This window comes from Cervus canadensis, chromosome 8 (genome assembly GCF_019320065.1).
Source record: "Cervus canadensis isolate Bull #8, Minnesota chromosome 8, ASM1932006v1, whole genome shotgun sequence".
Lineage (NCBI taxonomy): Eukaryota > Metazoa > Chordata > Mammalia > Artiodactyla > Cervidae > Cervus > Cervus canadensis.
This window is the reverse complement of record NC_057393.1, coordinates 13,764,750-13,773,184: the sequence shown is the minus strand read 5'-3', so window position 1 is coordinate 13,773,184 and position 8,435 is coordinate 13,764,750.

Here is an 8,435-nt window from a genome sequence, read left to right as displayed (position 1 = left end):
ACGGGCAAAATAGGACTCTGTGGGCTAGCCTGCAACCCAGTCTCCACCAGAGCATTATTGCATCATTTTAGGACTTTGTTATTCTGGACAAAAAATAAAAGAGCACATTCTGAATTCCAAACAGCCTGACTCACAAATGAACTTTTGGAAGCCAACCCTTGGTCGTCAAGGACTGCCTGTTTGCAGGCTCGCACAGGGGTTATAAAGGCCTGTCCTCAGTCAGCGGTCAGGGTGTACCCATGGCCAGGCTCCTCAAGGAGCTTGCAGTCTGCTTGCTCAGAAGTGGTAAAGAGCAGTTTGAGACAGACCACAATAAAACCCCGAGTGAAAAGATACACAACATGGCTGCAAGATTTCAGAGGGAAGGCAGGGCGCCAGCAGCTGGTGGGCCCAGGGAAGGCTTCTGGGAGGAGGTGGGAGCCCGATGAGGCCTTGAAGGGTGGTCAGATTTCATCAGGGGGTGTGGAACATTCCAGGCAGGCACAGGAGTGGGCTGGTCAAAGGTAGGTTTTTGGGGACGGCGACTGGCCAGGCCGGCTAGAAAGGAGGGTAATATGACCGGCCTGTCTCCTGCCTGTGATCTTAATTGAACCAGTCAAGCTTTCAAAATGAACAGTTGATCATTTGATTAAGAAGGGCCTTTGACTCTTTCAAGACCCACGGAGACTGATTTTTATCACAGTGGATCAGAACAGTTTGCACGGAGGAATGCTGGCCAGATTTGGGAGGGAGGTGCCTGGCTGCCCCTGGGGGCCAGCAGAAGCCGCTCCTCCCCAGGGGATTGTCCCTCGGCTGGTGGGCGTTCAGGGCGGAGGCCGGAAATTGCCACCCGCTCAGGGTGGCTGGGTCCCAGGGCATCGGTCACCCCTGCCAGCGTCAGGAACTTTATCAAGCCCTGCTTCAAAGGTAAAATCTGGGTTTCTCCCAACGCCCTCCAATCAGGAATGTCTCCGGATGGCTTCAGCTTGGGTTAACCAGCTCCAGTGCAAGGGAAGTTCGCTGATGTCTGCCATGACGCCGATTTGTCAAAGGGCTATTAAGGATTTTCAGTTATACAAAAAAAAAAAGGAGTCAACTTTGTTTTTTTTAAAAAAAACTCTAATTTATTATGCTTGATTACGCAGCTGGAATGGGAAGGTAGCTGCTGTTTGTAGTTAAATAACTCCTCACAATTTCTTAAAGAAATGATCTTCAAAGCTTTAACGGGTCAGTGGCTCAAGTACAAAGGAAAGATTGATTTTCTTCCTCCCACCCTTTGTTCCCAGAGTTTAAAACAGACACGTTTGGGTAAATTAGTTTGTCTATGTTATTAATGGAAGAAGTTATTAAACTCCCATAAATATAGGGTGGTATCTCGCTTAAGATGCCAAGTTGTTTTAAAGAGAAAAAAAAATAATCTCAGGAGGAAAATGTGGGAAAGGTCTCTTGGTTCCTTGGGTCTCTTGGTTTTTGTAAATTTCATTTCTGGATATGAATTGGGATCAGTGAGCTGGAGAAGGGGGGATGACTCCAGATACCTCCTAAATGGTGGGATAAATACCCAAGGAAGGAGATCCCTGCACATTAAAAAAAAAAAAAAACAAAAACATTGAATTTAATGGAAAATATTCAGAGGCCTGATTGTGGTAGAGATGGGAGGTATGTGTGGGTGGGAGGGTGCTGGAAAGATAGTCTCTCCACCATGGAAGGAATGACAAAGGACTATCCAGCTTTTAAGCGCAAAGGGGGAAGTGTTTTCCCTTCTCCGGAGGCCTTTGGGGGGGCACTCAGAGAGGACTCGCTGAGGGAGGCAGCCCTCAACCCAGATTCAGGGCCAGGGTGTGAGGGAGACATAGCCACAGGACCCACCACGGGGACTGTGCCCAAAAGTGCTGGAGGTTCGAGGCTCCAGGGTGCTTATATGGGCAATTCCCCAACTGTGTACCGCACTTTACAGTTTATAAACCCTGGAATTCGGTGTCTCCTTGAGCCTCCCAGTGACCCTGGGAAATATGTCGATCAAGGTTAGGGATCCTGATTTTTCAGATGGTAAAAGTCAAACACGAGCACTTTCCCCCTGATTAGAAAAGTAAAATAAAGAGAATCATTTGAAAAGCAAAGAAAAGCATAAAGAAGAAAACCCAAACCACCACCAGAAGACATTTAGCACTTTGGATTTTTTTGTTGTTGTTGGAACTTTTCTCAGTGGCTGAACATACTCACAGTCACATGCAGGCGCACACACATGTGCACAAACACACATACCCACATGTATACACACAGAACAATGATCAGTGTGCTAGGCACTACTATAAATGCTTTTCATATACTAATTCATCTAGTTCTCAAAATAAGTCTATTGGGTAGGTACCATTATTATCTTATTTTACAGAGGAGGAAACAGGCACAGAGAGGTTTTGACTTGCCTAAGTCAGTTCAGTTGCTCAGCCATGTCTGATTCTTTGTGACCCCATGGATTGCAGCACACCAGGCTTCCCTGTCCATCACCAACTCCTTGCTCAAACTCATGTCCATTGAGTCAGTGATGCCATCCAACCTTTTCATCCTCTGTCATCCCCTTCTCCTCCTGCCTTCAGTTTTTCCCACCATCAGGGTCTTTTCCAATGAGTTGACCTTCACTTCAGGTGGCCAAAGTACTGGAGTTTCAGCTATAGCATCAGTCCTTCCAATGAATATTCAGGACTGATTTCCTTTAGGATTGACTGGTTTGATCTCTTTGCAGTCCAAGTGACCCTCCAGAGTCTTCTCCAGCACCGCAGTTCAAAAGCATCAATTCTTCAGTACTCAGCTTTCTTTATGGTCCAACTCTCACATTCATTTATGACTTCTGGAAAAGCCATAGCTTTACTAGACAGACCTTTGTGTGGGGTCCCAAGACCCCAAATCTGACCTGGAGTTCTTGGGTGTCCAGATCAGCACCCTTCCCACTGTGCACATGGTGGAGAGAGTCACAAAATGAAACAGAGAGAAGGTGTGAATTCAAAAGCAGCTGGGGAGCACTGGCAGATTCAGAAGGGGCCCTGGAATCTATAGCAGCTGCTGAGGCTGGATGTACAGCTCTGGGATAAGGCAATTTTTCCTGTCACCTAGCATCCTCATCTTAAATTTTAAGTGAAAAAGTAATTTTTAAATTTAAGACTAGGAAGAAATTGTGTCCACTGAGCAACTAAAATGCTTTGCTTCTCTCCTTCATAATTGACTATCTTTCCCTTTTTGCTTTTGCCACTAGGAGGCTCAGTGTTTAAACTAGGGAAACTTCTTGATGGTCTGCTCTTGTTTTCACTTTCTCAGTTTTTGTTTCATGTTTACATGGTTCAGTGACATACACGTGTGACAAGGTTTCCGGGAACAGTGCCCTTTTGTGCACGCCTGCATCTACTCAGGACTGGCAGCCTCACAAGTGGGGAGAGCTGAGGACGATGACAGTGAACATTCAGTTGTGTGCTGTGTTACTGTTTATAAAGCTCAGAACAGCTACAATCCTAAAGAATTGTCCTCCCAGGCCTCCAGGGAAGGAAAGGATGATCACATTGCAGTCTCACTTTTGAGCTGAAGAAACTGAGCTTCAAACAGAAATGGCTTCAACAAGGTCATGTCCAACCCTCCCTCTACACCCTGAGATTTCCTTGGAAAGTGCTGGGCAACCTCAGTGCAGATATGGAAACTCCTTCCCTGCCCTCTCCTGGCCTCGCCTTCCTGTGTGTGATCATATTTCCATACACATTATGTGCCATATGGGTGGCATGTGAGTTGGTTGAAGTTATCACATTGAGGAACATTTTATATTTTGAAAGTTATATATGGGTTATAATGAATGATGGTAAGTGAAGTTGGTTTCTCATTTCCAATAGTAACGTGATGTGTTCTTTTAAAATAAATGTATTAAAACTATTAATAAAAAAGCAAATCAACTGAAAGTTAAATTTTGAGTAAAGAATACAAGGACAGGTGCGTAGCTATGACCAAACTGGTGAGAAAGTCCTATTCTTGGCTCACTGCCAGTTTATAACCACACTTGCATATGAGGGCACTAATCTCACAGGTAAGGCTCTTGCCAGTTGAGTTATTCTGCACGTCCAAAGGAATGAATCTCTAAGATAAGAATTTCAGGCTAGCAGCAAATGAAAGTCCTTAAGGTCTAAAAAAGGCAGTCAACACTTCCAATCAAATATTCAAGGATCAAGGGGCATCAGGAGGTTCAGATTAGGTCCCTTAACCACTATGGCAAGCCAGTTAACCTTTTTGCACCTCCATTTATTCATCTGAAAAATGGGTGACCTCTGCCTGATTAGGTTAAAGTTAAGGTTACTTCCCTCAAGATGGTTCAGCCTTGTGTCACTGAAAGTTTCAGTGTTCCTATCTTTCCTTCTCAGCAGGCCAAGCCATTCAATGTGATTCACTCTCAGACAGCACAGAGTTGCAGAGAGCCAAGAAGAATTATCTCTGTGAGGCACTCCAAGCTCTGCAAACACCCTGTGTGCTATGGGGGAGTTAGTATCTGGGCCTCAGTTTGCTCATCTCCAGGATGAAGAGGATGATTATAGATGACGGCGTGATTATTGACATAGAAATGGCCCCAACAGCCAAGATCCTCTGAGTCGCTGTGGTCTTGGGGCCTGTGTCCATGATCTCTACTTCTCTCTGTTTCTAGCTGCCCAAAAAGCAGATCCTAGAGAAAGTCTGTCTGCCTGTCTCCCTCCCTCTGTTCCTTTCTTCCTTCCTTTTTTTTCCTAGTCCAGTCTCCACGGTCATAATGCAATTCTCTTAGGAAGGCTTAAGCTCATGTGAGCCGTTTGCAAGGACCCTACAATTATCACCTGCTCAGAGATACTTTTGAGAATGAAAGGGCCATTCTTAAATGTTTCTCACAGCAGTAACCTGGGACTCTCTTGGGGAAGTAGCATCCCTTGAGGAGGTAGTTCTCAAACTTTACCATGGGTAGGGAATGTCAAAGGATATTCTCGGGCCCTGCCTTCAGAGATTCTGATTCAGTAGGGTTAGGGCCTGAGAATTTGCCCTGGTTCCCAGGTGATGTTGATACTACAGGTTCAGGGACCATACCTTGAGAAACCTGACTTGGAGCATAAATGCTTAATAGTTCATAGAACTCATTCACAACATGTTCTAATTGATTTTGACAAAAAGTCCAGGAGGCCTGGAAAGTTAATATCAAAGATTCCATGCTAAGCTGAGGAACTAAGACTCAGAGAGGTTAAATGATTAGCCCAAGGGTACCAAGCCACAGTGGGAGAAGCCCTTGTTCAGATTCAGGACGACCAACTCCTGGGCTCTGCTTTGACTCACCAGTCACCCAGCTTCTCTGCTCAGAATTGCATTCAGAGCTGGTTTCGCTGCAATGCCTCCTTCTCAGCAAATGCTCTGACCTAAATTAAAACTGGCTCTTTTAAAACAAGTCAGAGGGATATAATGTACAGTATAGCAAATGCTTATAATAACTTTGTATGGTGTGTAATCTATAAAAATATCAAATCACTCCATTGTACACTGCAACTAATATAATATCGTAAGTCAGCCATGCTTTAATTAAAAAAAAAAAACTGACTCTGCTTTATAAATACCATTTTAGGTCAACCAAGAGGTCAGAGATTTGGGGTAAGAAATTATTTTAGCCATGTTTTTGTCTATATATACATATTTAATGCTTTAGGGTTTTAATCATTTTGATACACTAATGATATAAAATATTTAAATTTAAATAATCAAGTATAAATTGTAGAACACTTGTGCAAGATAATTTCTATGTATTCTGTCATTGAAAGAGAGCTCCATTTCTAACACTCCAGCCTGCTGCTCAACTTCTATACATTTAATCCTCATGTATATTTTCAGGAATGCAGTAGAGGAATGTCTGTATTATTCAACCTCTCTGTACCTCAGTTTTCTCATCTATAAAATGGGACAGGTACTAATAATACTGCCTTCATGATAAGAGAGGTGTGAGGATTAAATAAAATATTAATGCATGTTAGAGAAACTGGAAGCATGCTTGGAAGATGCTGACTATTTGAAAATATCAGCTCTTCTTGTTTTATTCTCTGCTGACGCCCATTTTGTTCTACCCATCATCATCTTTCTCATTTTTATTTCTGTCCATCAATGAGCTGTCTCCAAGTGAGCTCTCTTTTCTGCCCTCTCTTTATCCCTCCAAATCTTACTTGCACATAGTAGGTGACTAAGACCTACTTATTGAATGAATACAAAATTTAAAATGCTTAGGAAATATAGGAGATCACAGAGAAAAACTGTGAAACTCAAAGCATGAACGATGAAACATTTCCTAGAGGCTCCACGGAGTTTGCTGGAACAGCCCAGCTTGGCCACAGCTCAGCTTCCAACATCTCACTTTCAGTTGCATGGTATGTGTTATGGACTCTACAACACAGTACCAGACACAAGATCTTATGGGATTTCCAACATGAGCTGCACTCCAAGCTTGGGAAGGCCTGGAATCGATGGATCCAATGGGAAAACGGAAAATGAGTTGGGGGAGTCTCATTCAGCCCTGCAGGCTGCTGGTGGCTTTGGGAGGGATAAACATTTTCTTCTGGATGCCTGGCTATGAAAGGAAAGAAAATAAAAGCAAGAGTCTCAGTGAATGGGGGAGACTTTGTGGTTTGGTCTAAAATTAGAGCCCAAAGTGGGAATGAATCTTACGCCCAAAGACTGCAGAGTTAGACTTTTTAAAATAAAAATTCTCAATTGTCAGTTGTGAAGTGAGCAAGGAGGTTTCATGGTGCTCAGGACTGGTGACAGGAGGAGTGCTGTTGAATCTCACTGGGTTGATAGGTTTCTGGGTCTCCGGCAGAAGCTCTGACATAGTCTTAAAGATAACCAGTCAATTAAAGAAGAAAACAATCTGGCCACGAGGGTGTGCCATAGTCAGAATCTGCTATGAAATAAATCACCCCCAAATATATAGCGAGTAGAAGGCTATGGCACGCCACTCCAGTACTCTTGCCTGGAAAATTCCATGGATGGAGGAGCCTGGTAGGCTGCAGTCCATGGGGTCGCTAAGAGTCGGACACGACTGAGTGACTTCACTCTCACTTTTCACTTTCATGCATTGGAGAAGGAAATGGCAACCCACTCCAGTGTTCTTGCCTGGAGAATCCCAGGGACGGGGGAGCCTGGTGGGCTGCCATCTATGGGGTCACACAGTCGAACATGACTGAAGCGACTTAGCAGCAGCAGCAGCAAATATATAGCAAATTAAGCAGCCACCATTATCTATGATTCTGTAGGCCAGCAAATGTGGTTGGGCTCAGCCAGCTGGTTCTTCCTTTTTAATATGTTTCCTTGTGCATCTGTGGTCAGCTGTAGGCCAGTGAGGTGGTTTTGCTTCCTGAGTTTGGCTAGATAGTAGCTGTCAGGACAACTTGGACATTTATCTCTCATTTTTCTAGCTGGCTAGCCTGGCCTTATTTGAGTGGTGATGGCAGGAGTCTCTCTCTTTCTGTGTGTGTGTGTGTGTGTGTGTGTGTGTGTGTGTGTGTGATGGAGAGAGGGAGACGAGAGGAAAGAGAGACAGAGAGACAGAGAGCAGGAAATGGTGTAATGCCTCTTGAGACCCACTCTGAGACTTGGCATGGTGTTGCTTCTGCCACATTTTATTGGCCAAGTCAAGTCACAAGGCCAACCTAGATTCAGAAATTCACTCTGCAAAATGAATTCCATTTCTTGAGGAAAGGAACTGCAAAATCCCCTTGCACTCTGCTTAACTCCTTGGCTGCCTGTTGGGGGCAGAGACAGCTCACACAAGGCTGAAGAATAGGCCTTTATCTGTGGAGATGGGGTGAGGTTTCCATTCTGATCCACTGTTAACTAGCCATGTGGCTTTGGGGGGAGTCAGTGAGTCCATTCAGCCTCAGTTTCCCCATCTGTAAAGTGGGATCACAGTGTATGTCATAGGGCTTTGTGAAGACTAAAGAGACAACTGATCTGCATATGGTAGGCACTGGAAAAACAGCCACAAAAACGAGTTATATATAATAGTAATGAAGTAGAGAATAATAGAATATATGATTAAAGATAACAAATGAGAATTTCTCCCTGGCATTTCTTAGCCTGGAAGACACAGTGACATCCCAGGTTTATACAAGAGAAGGCAGATACCAATTTGGCTAGCAGAACTGACCATGTGTCACTTCTGGCCTCCATGGAGTCAGACACCTCCCAGGGCTCTGAGAGATCTAGGGCTTTTGTTCCCCAGGAGGAATCCCATGGAGTGTCCGCTGAGCTCTGGGTAACACACTCAACCTGGTGTCTGACCTCAGCTCTGCTTCAAAGGCCAGATATGGTAAGAAGAGGCTCTTACTGGCCACGGGAAAGCAGCTCTGGCTTCATCTTTTAAAGCCCTCTATGCCAGTGTCGCTGAGCAGGGAAAGCTCAGAACAGATAGCAGAGGAATTTGTAGA